A 15,071-nucleotide genomic window follows, 5' to 3' on the forward strand; every position below is an offset into this window, starting at 1 on the left:
CTGCTCCTTCATGAGCCATGATCACTAACATTGGGTCTGGTCCTACATGGGCCGTGGTCACCTTCATGGGGTCTTGTCCTACATGAGCTGGGGTCACCTACATAGGGTCTGGTCCTACATGAGCCATGGACACCTCTATGGGGTCTGGTCCTACATGATATGTGAATCACCTCTATGGGGTCTGGTCCTGCAAAAGCTGTAGTCACCTCCATGGGGTCTAGTCCTACATGAGCTGCGGTCACCTTCTTGGAGTCTGGTCCTACATGAGCTGTGGTCACATCCATGGGGTCCGGTACTACACGAGTTGTGATCGCCTCCAATTGGGTCTGGTCTTACATGAACTGTGGTCTTCTCCATGGGGTCTGGTCCTACATGACCTGTAATCATCTCCATGGGGTCTGGTCCTACATGAGCTGTGGTCTCCTGCATGGGGTTGTGTCCTACATGAGCTGTGGTAATCTATAGGGGGTCTGGTCCTACATGAGCTGTGGTCATCTCCATGGAGTCTGGTCCTACATGAGCTGCGGTCACCTCCATGGGGTCTGGTCCTACATGAGTTGTGGTCACCTCCATGGGGTCTGGTCCTACATGAGCAGTGGTAACCTCTATGGGGTCTGATCTTACATGAGATATGGTCACCTCCACAGGATCTGGTCCTACACGAGCTGCGGTCATCGACAAGGGATCTGGTCCTACATGAGCCGTGGTCACCTACATGGGGTCTGATCCTACATGAGCCATGGTCACTTTCATGGGTCTGCTCCTTCATGAGCCATGATCACTAACATTGGGTCTGGTCCTACATGAGCCGTGGTCACCTTCATGGGGTCTTGTCCTACATGAGCTGGGGTCACCTACATAGGGTCTGGTCCTACATGATCCATATGGACACCTCTATGTTGTCTGGTCCTACATGATATGTGAATCACCTCTATGGGGTCTGGTCCTGCAAAAGCTGTAGTCACCTCCATGGGGTCTAGTCCTACATGATCTGCGGTCACCTTCTTGGAGTCTGGTCTTACATGAGCTGTGGTCACATCCATGGGGTCTGGTACTACATGAGTTGTGATCGCCTCCAATGGGGTCTGGTCTTACATGAACTGTGGTCTTCTCCATGGGGTCTGGTCCTACATGACCTGTAGTCATCTCCATGGGGTCTGATCCTACATGAGTTGTGGTCACCTGCATGGGGTTGTGTCCTACATCAGCTGTAGTCACCTATAGGGGGTCTGGTCCTACATGAGATGTGGTCACCTCCATGGGGTCTGGTTCTACATGAGCCGTGGTCACCTCCATGGGATCTGTTCCTACACGAGCAGGGGTAGCCTCCATGGGGTCTTATCTTACATGAGCTGTGGTCACCTCCACAGGATCTAATCCTACATGAGCTGCGGTCACTGACAAGGGATCTGGTCCTACATGAGCCATGGTCACTTACATAGGGTCTGGTCCTACATGAGCCGTGGTCACCTTCATGGGGTTTTGTCCAACATGACCTGGGGTCACCTACATAGGGTCTGGTCCTACATGTGAATCACCTCTATGGGGTCTGGTCCAGCAAAAGCTGTAGTCACTTCCATGGGGTCTGGTCCTACAAAAGCTGTAGTCACTTCCATGGGGTCTGGTCCTACATGAGCTGCGGTCACCTTCTTGGAGTTTGGTCCTACATGAGCTGTGATCACCTACAAGGTCTGATCCTAAATAAGCTGCAACCAGATGTTTCATCAACATTATTAAACATTGATCTGGTTCAATCCTTGCCATGGCCCCCCACGGTACTCGCCTAGCAGAGGCAGCTGCAGACATGGGGCCAGGTCCCTCAACCCAAACAGTTGCTTGGGGGTGGGACAGCTCATGTTTAGCCAATGGGGGGAAGTGGTGAAGGTTCTAGAGAAACCTCCATTGTTGGCTTATCATGGAAAATACAAAAAAGATTGGAATGTATTTCCAAAATGTTCTTCTGTTCCTAACAGCGGTGTCTGCCGGTGACCCACATACATTAGATCATCTCCGAACACAGCAAGAGCAGAAGACCGTCATCTAATGTCTGCAGACATTTTACATTTTACTGAGGATTTAAAAATGCAAGGTAATCAGTTTTAGCCGTTTCTATGAAAAGTGTCTGAGTGCCTGAAAAGGATTTTTTTTTATCGAATCTTTCAAGATTTCATACTGAAATTTTTTACTCTGATTTCACTCCACACTGTGAGCATCTCACAATATGCATTAGAAGCTGCAGCAAGTCAGATAGCGCCCCTGCCTAATTTCCTGGCTGGAGGGCGTCCAGCATCACCTAGCACTTTTGTGGTGGGAGAGGGGATTTGTGGGGTTTGCGCTAAAAGAGGTGAGATGGTGGTGGTGAAGGGGGGGGGGGGGGGTTGTGGGGTGAAATTGTGCTGGTAAAGATGATTAGGGAGTATTTGTGCTAAGAAGGGAAATTTGGGAAGGGAAGTATTTGTGCTAGGAGGGGGCATTGGGGGAGAATTTGTGCTGGGAGGGGAAATTGGAATGGGGGGGGGGGTACTCAGAGGGGAAATTTGAGGGGTAGAAGATTTGTGCTAGGAGGGGTGTTATTTTTTTGGGGGTGGGGCGCATTTGTGTTGGGGGGGATTTGAGGGATTGGGGACAAATATTTTTGCTGGGAGTGGGGATTTTAGCAGTGGGGCGGATTTGTACTGAAAGGAGAGGGGATTTATGCTTAGGGAATAAACATGCAGATTAGTGCTCATTTTTTTTTTTTGCGGGGAGGGGGGGGATTTTTGCTGACACATATACTGTAGGTAGATTCAGGTAGATTTGCCTAAACTTGTGGCGGCATAGCTTAGCGTGTTTAGGCTATGCCGCCGTAAGTTAGCTAGGCAAGTACATGATTCACAATGTACTTGCCTGCTAAGTTACGGCGGCGTAGCCTAAAGCGGGCGGGCGTAAGGGCGCCTAATTCAAATGTGTGTAAGGGGGCGTGTTTTATGTTAATGGGGCTTGACCTTACGTTTTTGATGTTTTCTTTTTAACTGCGCATGCGCCGGGCGCCTACATTTCCCAGTGTGCATTGCGGCTAAGTACGCCGCACGGGCCTATTGATTTCGACGTGGACGTAAACGACGTAAATCGCTATTCGCGGACGACTTACGCAAACGACGTAAAAATTTCGAATCTCGAAGCGGGAACGGCGGCCATACTTTAACATTACTATTCCATCTAATAGATGGAATAACTTTAGGCCTGCTAATGCGTTGCGTAAACGGTGTATCTGTACTGCGTGACTGCGTCGGCCGGGCGTACATTCGTGAATAGGCGTATCTACTGATTTACATATTCTACGCCGACCACAATGGAAGCGCCACCTAGCGTCCAGCCTAAATATTGCACCCTAAGATAGGACGGCGTAAGCCGTCGTATCTTAGATAGGTTTAAGTGTATCTCTGTTTGAGAATACACTTAAACTTAGGTCGGCGCAGATTCAGAGTTAGGTCGACGTATCTACTGATATGCCGACCTAACTCTACCTGAATCTAGCTATATATTGCATACTGCGAGATCCAACTTGTTTTGGGATCCAGTGCCTCCTGCCTACACCTTCCAACGCAGCTAAAGGCAGCATTATTGTGTTACAGAATGGTCACTGAATAAACATACATAACTGAACTAGCTGAACATGTAGAATTATACCCCTTGTAATCTTCTTACCTCAGAGGAACACTTGAAAAAAACGTAGGTCTCGGGGGAACACTTGCTAAAACCAATTTATTGGAAGTCAGTGGGAAGAATGTCCCTTACATTGGTGGTCAGTGGGAAGAATGTCCCTTACATTGGTGATCAGTGAGAAGAATGTCCCTTACATTGGTGATCAGTGGGAAGAATGTCCCTTACATTGGTGGTCAGTGGGAAGAATGTTCCTTACATTGGCGATCAGTGGAAAGAATGTTCCTTACATTGGTGATCAGTGAGAAGAATGTTCCTTACATTGGTGATCAGTGGGAAGAATGTCCCTTACATTGGTGATCAGTGAGAAGAATGTTCCTTACATTGGTGATCAGTGAGAAGAATGTCCCTTACATTGGTGATCAGTGGGAAGAATGTTCCTTACATTGGTGATCAGTGAGAAGAATGTCCCTTACATTGGTGATCAGTGAGAAGAATGTTCCTTACATTGGTGATCAGTGGGAAGAATGTCCCTTACATTGGTGATCAGTGAGAAGAATGTTCCTTACATTGGTGATCAGTGAGAAGAATGTCCCTTACATTGGTGATCAGTGAGAAGAATGTTCCTTACATTGGTGATCAGTGGGAAGAATGTTCCTTACATTGGTGGTCAGTTGAATAAATGCCCCATATATTGATAGTCAATGGGAAGAATGTCCTCTTTACAGTGTTTGTCCAAAATGCCACCCTTGCAAGCAACTAAAAAAGATGAATGATGTCTTTCAGTGGCGTTGATCCCAGAACTGCGCAGGCACCATCAAATGGGAGGGGGGGGGGGGGTCAATCATCCACAGCTTAAGGAACCCCTAACAACCTCTGGAGGAACCCTAGTTGAGAATGGCTGCCCTAGGTGAAGATCCTGAATGCCAACCTTATCACATGGGTCAAAAAATCACTATGGGATTCGAAAATCAACGTCAGCCACTGCCATTTGAAATCCTCCCTAGGTTTACACAGCTGCGGTTAACTTATGAATATTTGATCTTTTCACAACCCTGCCAACTCCTTGGGTATATCTTTCATCTGGCCACAGGTAGGAGAATGCCTTATTAAAATGTAGGGGGATGGGTCCATTATTGTCTTGAGAATTGAACGGCCAAGACCTGTCACAATATTTTCATTTGACAGATGTCAATTCCACATTGCACTTAAAGGGAATTCATCGTAGAGAGACAGAAGATCGGGATAATTCATTAGCAATTTATGCTATTACCCCCCCCCCCCCCTTTTTCTTTCTTTCCTTCCTTTTTTTTTTCTTTGCCCTCTTTTTTTCTTATTTTTTTTATCTTCTTTTCCCTCTTTTTTCTCTCTTTTTTTTTATTATTTATTTAATCTTCTTCTTCCTTTTTGTTCTTTACCCTCTTTTTATTGTCTTTTTTTTATAATTTTTTTTAAATCTTCTTCCTTTTTTTTTTTATCTTTTCCCTCTTTTTTCTCTCTTTTTTTTTAAATCTTTAAATAATATAATTTTATACATTATCCCATGATTGACATATTGATACTGGGGATATAATTGTAGTATAGATACTGGATTCTATCTTTTTTATTTGTGATATGTTTGTCTGTGTTTGTAAATATATTTTTTTTTTTAAATCAATAAAATGTCAGAAAAAGAAAATTCATCATACCTGAACAAAAATTCTCAGATCAAGCTGCCATTTTCTAACACTTGAAGCAGTAAAGATGAATGCATTCAGCTCGATCTGTAAGTGCCAACACGGATGCCAAATTACTATGCACCCCGGACACCAGGCACCTTTTATCATCATATATATATTTTTTTTTAATTGCTTGAATTCCTTTGTGGATTTTCATGGTTGGAACATCTGAGTAAGATGTATCAGGTGTGTCTGACTCTTATTAAGGTGTTAAGTGGTAATCGGTTTGGCCGCACTCTATCCGAATACCAGACTATCCTTCTGTGGCTACGTGGAATGAATAGGATGACCACTCAATGGCTGACCAATCCCTGCTAACAAATACACATCTATCAATTTCTCAATTATCATTTAAAAGAAATATTGTTTTTGAATTCACAACGAACTGCGCACTGAATGATTCCCTACTGTCAGCACCACGTATCTGCATGAATAAAGCCAATGAATTCTCATTTGTTCCCCGGGCGATATATAATTATTACTAATGATGCTCCAATTTTATTTGCCGCAAGAAATAAAACAGGGAGTATACAGTTATATATAGACAATCCACAAAAGCTAAGAGTAAAAAAAAAACAATTGTGATAATAATCAATCAATATATCTGGTCGTACAACAAATATATAAAAAAAGTTGGGAAGCTTTTGCCATTTTCCGATTGCGAATTCAAATGACGTGTTGGCACTAAAACGTGTTAAAGAGTGTGAGAGAGAGAGGGATGGGGTTAGGGGTGTAAGGGTTAGAGTTGGGGGTTAGTATAAGGGTTGGTATAGGGTTAGGGGGTAAGGCTAGATTTAGGGTAGAGAAAGAGAGAGAGAGAGGGTTAGGTGGTTATGGTTAGGGGTTATGGTAGAGTTTGGGTGGAGAGATAGAGGAGGGGGAATTATGGTGTTAGGGTAAGGTCGAGTTAAGTTTAGAAGGTAGGGTTAGATTTAGGGGTTAGGTAGGGTTTCTGATAGGCTAGAGAAATACAGAGAGAGAAAGGGTTAGGGTAAGAGTTAAGGGTTAGGGTAAATGTTAAAGGGTAGGGTTAGATTTAGGGGTTAGGGTTGGGTTAGAGATTGTAGAGTTTGGGTTAGGGTGGAGAGGGGGGTTTAGGGTTAGCTTAGATCCTTGGTTAGAGTGGGGAGTGGGTTAGGATTTGGGTTAGGATGGGGGTGAGGGTTGGGGTAAGGTTGGGATTTGGGTTATGTTAGAGAGGGGGGTTAAGGTTAGGTAAGGATTTGGGTTAGGGTAGAGGGGTTAGGGTTAGGTTATGATTTGGGTTACAGTAGAGAGAGGGGTTAGGTTAGGATTTGGATTAGTGTAGAGGTGGGGTTAGGGGTAGATTATGATTTGGGTTAGAGTGGGGAGGGGGTTAGTATTTGGGTTAGGATGGATGTGAGGGTTGTGGTTAGGTTGGGATTTGGGTTACGGTAGAGAGGGGGGTTAAGGTTAGGCAAGGATTTGGCTTAGGGTAGAGGGGGTTAGGTTATGATTTGAGTTAGGGCAGAGGGGAGATTAGGGTTAGGTTAGGATTTGGGTTAGAGTGGGGAGGGGGGTTAGTATTTGGGTTAGTATGGGGGTGAGGGGTAGGGTTAGGTTGGGATTTGGGTTCCGGTAGAGAGGGGGGGTTAAGTTTAAGTAAAGATCTGGGTTAGGGTAGAGGGGGGGTTAGGTTATGATTTGGGTTAGGGCAGAGGGCTGGATTAAGGTTAGGCTATAAATTGGGTTACAGAAGAGAGAGGGGTTAGGGTTAGGTTATGATTTGGGTTAGGGTAGAGGGGGGAGTTAGGGTTAGATTATGGGTTAGGTTAGGATTTGGGTTAGAGTGGGGAAGGGGGGTTAGTATATGGGTTAGAATGGGGTTGAGGTGTAGGGTTAGGTTGGGATTTGGGTTACGGTAGAGAGGGTGGGTGAGGTTAGGTAAGTATTTGTGCTAGGGTAGAGGGGGGTTAGGGTATGATTTGGGTTAGGGCAGAGGGCTGGATTAAGGTTAGGCTAAGATTTGGGTTACAGTAGAGAGAGGAGTTAGGGTTAGGTTAGGATTTGGGTTAAGGTAGAGGGGGGTGAGGTTAGTTTAGTATGTGAGATATGGTAGAAGGGGGATTAGGGCTAGGTTAAGATTTGGGTTAGGGTAGAGGGGGGTTAGGTTAGTTTAGTATTTGAGTTATGATAGAGGGGGGGTTAGGTTAGAGGGGGGGTTAGGGTTAGGTTAGGATTTGGGTTAGGGCAGAGGGGAGGAGGGGCTGGGTTAGGTTAGTATTTGAGTTATGGTAGAGGGGTGGTTAGGGTTAGGTAAGGATTTGGGTTAGGGTAGAGGAGGGGTTAGGGTTAGATTATGCTTTGGGTTAGGGTTGGGGGGGGTTATGGTTAGGTTATGATTTGAGTTAGGGCAGAGGGGAGATTAAAGTTAGGTTAGAGATTGGATTAGGGCAAAGGGGGGGTTAGGGTTGGGTTTGGATATGAATTAGGGTGGGTGGGGGGGGGGGGTTAGGATTAGGTTAGGATCCTAAAACTGAAAATCTTTATAATCCTTCTTTAAAGTATTTCTAAACCCAAAAACGTAATATATTGCAGCTCACCATCCTTAGATGTGGTGGCTGCATTCATTTTATGTTTTCTTAGGCTAAGAACATGTTCTGAAATACTGTACAGAAAATACCAGCAGATCCTGACAGAAATTCAGTGTCCTTCTAACTTCCTGTGCACTGTGAACAGATCTCAAACAATGTTATCAGTTTTCCCAGCTATCTTCTGTACAATACATCCACCCTCTGGGTAATGACTGAGGAGAAAGATGGAGATGTTTGACATCCAAATCAGGAAAGTAGCCCAGGGTGACAACACTGCTCTTTCACAGATACAGTACAATGAGTTAGTGTTGCCCCCCTAGGACAGGAAGTGTGTTGCTGGCAGAGTCACCAAGTAAAAAAATATGAGAAAAAAAAAATTGAGGAAAAAAACAAAAAAATAAAACGAATGAAGCCATCACATCTAAGTGGTAAGCTGCAATATTAAACCTATTATTATTATTAATAATAATAATAATAATAATAATAATAATAATAATAATAAATTATTATAATTATATCATTTAATATTTAAATATATTGTTTAACATTATTAATAATAACAATTATTATTATTATTATTATTATTATTATTATATAATTTAATATTTAAATATATTGGGCCAGATCCTTATAGCGAGTACACCGGCGTATCTACTGATACGCCGGCGTACTTTCAAATTTCCCGCGTCGTATCTTTAGCTTGAATCCTCAAACCAAGATACGACGGCATCTGGGTTCGATCCGACAGGCGTACGGCTTCGTACGCCTTCGGATCGTAGATGCAATACTTCGGCGTCCGCTGGCTGGAGTTTGCATCGTTTTCCTCGTCGGGTATGCAAATTAGCTTTTTCCGATGATCCACGAACATAATTCACGTCTAAGTTAAAAAAATGACGTTGTTGCGACGTCATGTCACACAATGCACGGCGGGAAATTTCGAAACGGAGCATGCGCAGTTCATTCGGCACGGGGACGCGCTTCATTTAAATGAATCACGCCCCCTACCCGCCGATTTGAATTGCGCACCGAGAGATACACTACGCCGCCGTAAATTATGGCGCAAATTCTTTGTGGATTCAAAGAATGAAAAAGTAAGTTACAGCCGCGTAGCGTATCTCTGATACGCTGCGCCTATCTAAATGTATGTGAATCTGCCCCATTGTTTATGATAATAATAATAATAACCATAATAATAATTATTATTATACAATTTAATATATGTTTTGCATTATTATTAATAATAATAATAATCATAATAATAATAATTATTATATAATTTAATATTTAAATATATAGTTTGCGGAAACGTTGAGTATAGCCTCAGATAAACAGGATAGCTCATTTTAGGAACGTACCATCAATATATTGTTTAACATTATTATTAATAATAATATTTAATGTTATAATAATGTTACTTTTTTTTTAGATACACCATAAGAAAGGGGAACCATTCTCTCGCTGCACGCATGCTGGATGTATTGATACACAAGAAGATGGAGAAACTTTGCAGCATGACTAATACATAGCTAGATTAATAAATATTAATTAATATATAGATATCTATAGCTATATAGATAGTTAATATAACAAATATAAATATTATAAATAATACAAATATAAAAGTTAATTGTGTTCCAGTTTTTTATATATTGGTGAATAATAACAACAACAAAAAAATATAGAGATATAGATATAGATAATAGAAAAGTGTGGGGGGGGGGGGGGTTACCTCCTCTTATTTCATAATAACATTTATTCATGTTTTTGGTTATATATATCTATCTATCTATCTATCTATCTATCTATCTATCTATCTATCTATCTATCTATCTATCTATCTATCTATCTATCTATCTATATATATATATTTTTTTGTTATATATAACCAAAAACATGAATAAATGTTATTATGAAATAAGAGGAGGTAACCCCCCCCCCCCCCACTTTTCCCTCTGAGATGACCTAATCTACTACAGACCAGCCGTATACATCACAAGCTGCGATCGAATAGGTGTAAAAAAATTAATGGATAGATCAGAGGCAATCGGACCGACCAAAAAAAAAACGCACCTCTCGAAAAAATAAAATTTTAACTGCGATCCCGTCGTACCCCACCGGCCATATTGCACTCGTTTGTACGTGATTTCCATCGACAATCACAGCACTGTAGCAAAACAGTGCAGTGGAATCTGCAAAAAAAAAAAAAAAGCTAAAAAAAGAAAACGCTTTGCACTTGGCTACTTAGGAAATAAACATTTGCCACCTTTTGCACGCATTTGCGTTTTTTGCGTCTAGTTGCAGCGCTATGTGTTTCTACAGTGCGTCTGACTTTGAAACCTTTCAGTTGCTTTAGCGAAAAGATGTTACAGAACATAATAAGACAGCGGCTCGGCTTTGATAGTAACCTTGCACCTTTTTTTTTTATTAATGAGTTGTGCGGTTGCGCATAGCAACCCGTTAGCAGCCGCGACGCCGCGACGCCGCAACCACGCTTTTTACACATCATTGTTGCTTTTTTTGCTATCGCAATAATTAAGCACCGCCTTGCCTGAATATTTTTTTTTTTAATTATTATTATTCTTTTTTTTATGCATGCCGAACAGACCACTGCATCACCGTCCATGCCAAACAGCACTCAATACAATGTAGCAGGTTCAATACTCACCGCAATCTTTCGCACTGCAACAGGATAGGCGACCAGCATCAAATATCTCTCAAGTTAGCGGCAGCGTTGGCATCCGTCTAATAAGAGACCAGCATCCGTAATTCTTCTCTTTTTTTTTTTACTCAGAGGATGTGATCGGAATACACAATCTTGCTTCAGAATTTCCTTCTCTTTTTTTTTTGTTTTTTTAAATGCACAACATCTTCCCATGAATGAATTTAGTCCCAAGCATTTGTAACTTTGAAGGAATTCCAAGAAAAAAAAAAAAATAATAATAATACTGATGCAAAATCCAGAACAGCTTTTTTTTTTTTTCTATTTTTTTTTTTTTTAGCTTAAACGATGCCTTTGCACTCAGGGAATTGCTGAAGCCTGCTCTGTATCACTAGACAAAGCAGAGCTAAGCAAGCAGGTCTGTGCTGAGAGGAGGAGACCGCATTACAGAGGAGAGGGAGAAAAAAAGAAAAAGAAAAAGACGTATAGCCAATCGCCTGCGCGCAAGCAGGCTTATAAATATTCATGGCGTTCGCCTAACCAATCGGGGCGCGAGAGGGGCTGGGCGGTATTAAAATCACGCTCGTAAATCAAACTGAGTCATTCAGGTCTGGAGAAGGGGACATGGTTGCAAGGGCTGGCAGTGTTGGAGCGTCGTAGCACTGCAGTGTGATGGTAATAGTGAGAGCTAGCGCCGGTCGCCGATTTTTTATTGACGTTCGCCTACTGTTGTCTTACTCCAGGCTGCGTCACGTGATATTATTGCAGGGTTCTGGGAGACGGAGACATTCGCTCTGACCTTAACCAGAAAAAAAAAAAAGCTCAATAATATCAATAGACCTGCGACAAACGTATAGAAATGTATAAGAACGCAACAAATGTATAGAAATGTATAAGAACGCAACAAATGTATAGAATGTAACGAAGGGATACTTATAGAGGTAAAAAATAAAAAAAAATGTGTATTCAACAAATAGATACTTTTAGATGTAACAAATAAATATTTACACGTAACAAATCGATACTTTTAAATGTAATAAATATTTGCAGGCAACAAATAGATATTTTTAAATGTAATAAATAAATATTTGCAGGCTACAAACAGAAACTTTTAAATGTAATAAATAAATATTACATGTAACAAATTTATATTTTTAGATGTCATGGAAAAAACAAAGAGCCAGATTCACGTAGAATCGCCCTAAGCTGCGGCGGCGTAACGTATTACATTTACGTTACACTGCCGCAAGTTTTCGGCGTAAGTGCTCGATTCACAAAGCACTTGCCTGTAAACTTGCGGCGGCGTAGCGTAAAGCCGTCCGGCGCAAGCCCGCCTAATTCAAATGGGGCGTGCACCATTTAAATTAGGCGCGCTCCCGCGCCGAACGTTCTGCGCATGCTCCGTTAGGAAATTTCCCGCCGTGCTTTGCGCGAAATTACGGCGCCCCGACGTGTTTTTTGAACGGCGACGTGCGTTACGTCCTTTCGTATTCCCGGACGTCTTACGCAAAAAAATAAATATGTACAATTTGACGCGGGAACGACGGCCATACTTTAACATGGGCTGTCTAATATTACACCACCTAAATAGAAAGTGCAACTTTACGACGGGAAAAACCGACTAGCGGCGACGTAAGAGAATGCGACGAACGCGTGTACCTTCGTGGATCGCCGTAAACAGCTAATTTGCATACCCGACGCGGAAAACGACGCGAACTCCACCCAGCGGTCGCCGAAGTATTGCATCCTAAGATCCGAAGGCGTACGAAGCCGTACGCCTGTCGGATCTTAGCCAAAAGCCGTTGAATCTTTCTTTGTGAATTACAAATAAAGATACGACGCGGCAAATTTGAAAGTACGCCGGAGTATCAGCAGATACTCCGGCGTACTTTTTCTGTGAATCTGGCCCAGACTTTTTAAGCCCCGTACACACGATCGGACCTTTGTCCGACCAAAATCACATCGGAATTACGACGGAATTCCATCGGAGTAAAAGAGAACGGGCCAGATCCACAAAGATCTGCCTATCTTTAGGCAGGCGTAGCGTATCTCAGATACACTACGCCGCCGTAACTTAGAGCGTAGTTTCCGTATCCAGAAAGAATTTGCGCCGACGTAGTGTAAATGTGTCGGCGTAAGGGCGCGGAATTCAAATGACTAAGATGTGGGCGTGTTTTATGTTAATTCATCTTGACCCCACGTAAATGACGTTTTTTTTAACGGCGCATGCGCCGTCCGTGGGGGTATCCCAGTGCGCATGCTCGAAATCACATCGCAAATAGTCAATGCTTTCGACGTGAACGTAATTTACGCAAAGCCCTATTCGCGAACGTTTTACACAAACGATGTAAACAACGGAAAATTCGACGCTGTCCCGACGTCCATACTTAACATTGCGTATGCCTCATAGAGGCAGGGGTAACGTCACGCCGAAAAAAGCCTTACGTAAACGACGTAAAAAATGCGACGGGCGGACGTACGTTCTGAGAATTGGCGTATCTAGCTAATTTGCATACTCTACGCGGAAATCAACGGAAGCGCCACCTAGCGACCAGCGTAAATTTGCACCTAAGATCTGACGGCGTACTAAGACGTACGTTAGTTGGATCTAGACCACATTCAGGCGTATCTTGTTTTGTGGATACAAAACAAAGATACGCCGGCGCATCCTAGAAGTTACGCGGTGTATCAATAGATACGCCAACGTAACTTCTTTGTGGATCTGGCCCATTATGTTCTCTATCTAAACTCCGATGGAATTCATCGGAATTTCCGATGGAATTACTTTGATGGGGCACGGTTGGGACACGGTTGGAATTTCCGATGGAAAAAGTCCTTTAGATGTCATGCCGCGTACACACGACCGTTTTTCGGGTTCTAAAAAATGAAGTTTTTAAGGGTCTAGAAAAACCGACGTTTTTTTTCAACTTCATCATTAAAACGGCCTTGCCTACACACGATCGTGAAAAAAAAATGCTCTAGCAAAGCGTGGTGACGTACAACACGTACGACGGCACTATAAAGGGGAAGTTCCATTCGGATGGCGTCACCCTTGGGGCTGCTTTTGCTGATTTTGCGTTAGTAAAAGACGATTCGCGCTATTCAGTCTGTTACAGCGTGATGAATGTGCTTACTCCATTACGAACGCTAGTTTTTTACCAGAACGAGCGCTCCAGTCTCATAACTTGCTTCTGAGCATGTGCGTTTTTTTCACGTCGTTAAAGCCCACACACGACCATTTTTTACAACCTTGAAAACGACAATGTTAAAAACGTTGTGAAAAAAAAGAGCATGTTCGATATTTTTAATGGCCATTTTTTAGATCGTGAAAAATGCTCTGGAGCCCACACACGATCGTTTTTAATGACATTAAAAAAGAACACGTCATTTTTTATAACCCGAAAAACGGTCGTGTGTACGCGGCATAACAAATAAATATTTACATGTAACAAATAGATACTTTTACATGAAATTAAAGCGGTAGTTCACCCTCCTTCACCTCATTATTCCATTACTTTCGGCATCGTAGCGCGAGCTACGGTATGCCGGTCTTAAATTTTTAATCCCCGTACTCACTGTGCTATTGTTGATTGAAGAATCCGACTCCCGCGGGGAATGGGCGTGCCTATGGAGAGGGAGGATGATTGACGGCCGGCTCTGGCACGTCACGCTCCCCGAAGACAGCCGGAGTAGGTCTCGGCTATTCACAGCGCCTGCGCACAGGCTATGCGCAGGCGCCGTGAATAGCCAAGCCTATTTCGGCTATTTCCGGAGAAGCGTGACGTGCCAGGGCCGGCCGTCAATCACCTTCTCTCACCATAGGAACGCCCATTCCCCGGATTCTTCAATCAACGATAGCACAGTGAGTACGGGGATTAAAAATTTAGGACCGGCATACCGTAGCTCGCGCTACGATGCCGAAAGTAATGGAATAATAAAAAAAAACATTTTTTTTTTTTTTTAACAGGGTGAACCCCCGCTTTAATAACTATTTGCATGCAACACATTTATATTTTTAGATCTAACAAATAAATATTTACACATAACAAATCGATACTTTTAAATGTAATAAATATTTGCAGGCAACAAATAGATACTTTTAAATGTAATAAATAAATATTACATGTAACAAATTTATATTTTTAGATGTAATGCCGCATACACACGATCTTTTTTAATGTCATGGAAAAAACAAAGGGCCGGATTCAGCAAGAATTTACGCCGGCGTATCTATAGATACGCCGCGTAAATTCAAAGCTGCGCCGGCATATCTTCTTTCTGTATTCAGAAAGCAAGATACGCCGAAATTAGGCTAAGATCCGACTGGCGTAAGTCTCTTACGCCGTCGTATCTTAGGGTGCAGATTTACGCTGGCCGCTAGGTGGTGCTTCCGTCGTTTTTGGTGTAGAATATGCAAATGACCTAGATACGCCGATTCACAAACGTACATGCGCCCGGCGGAATTTTTTTACGTTGTTTGCGTAAGGCTTTTAAGGT

At 42.8% G+C, this 15,071-nt stretch overlaps 1 protein-coding gene across 4 annotated transcripts in view; it reads right to left on the bottom strand.

Moving 5' to 3' along the window:
• The window catches only part of ADCYAP1R1 (ADCYAP receptor type I), a 282,065-nt gene extending 271,053 nt beyond the window's left edge, over positions 1-11,012 (bottom strand). For 2 of the 4 annotated variants that reach the window (XM_040352226.1, XM_040352225.1), the window contains exon 1: positions 10,581-11,011. The gene's annotated coding sequence lies outside the window, so the exon portion shown is untranslated. Of the gene's footprint in view, positions 1-10,580 lie in introns of all 4 variants that reach the window. The other 2 variants (XM_040352224.1, XM_040352227.1) reach the window with 2 other exon arrangements.
• Positions 11,013-15,071: the final 4,059 nt, after the last annotated feature.

Source organism: Rana temporaria, chromosome 5 (genome assembly GCF_905171775.1).
Source record: "Rana temporaria chromosome 5, aRanTem1.1, whole genome shotgun sequence".
NCBI classification, from domain to species: Eukaryota; Metazoa; Chordata; class Amphibia; order Anura; family Ranidae; genus Rana; species Rana temporaria.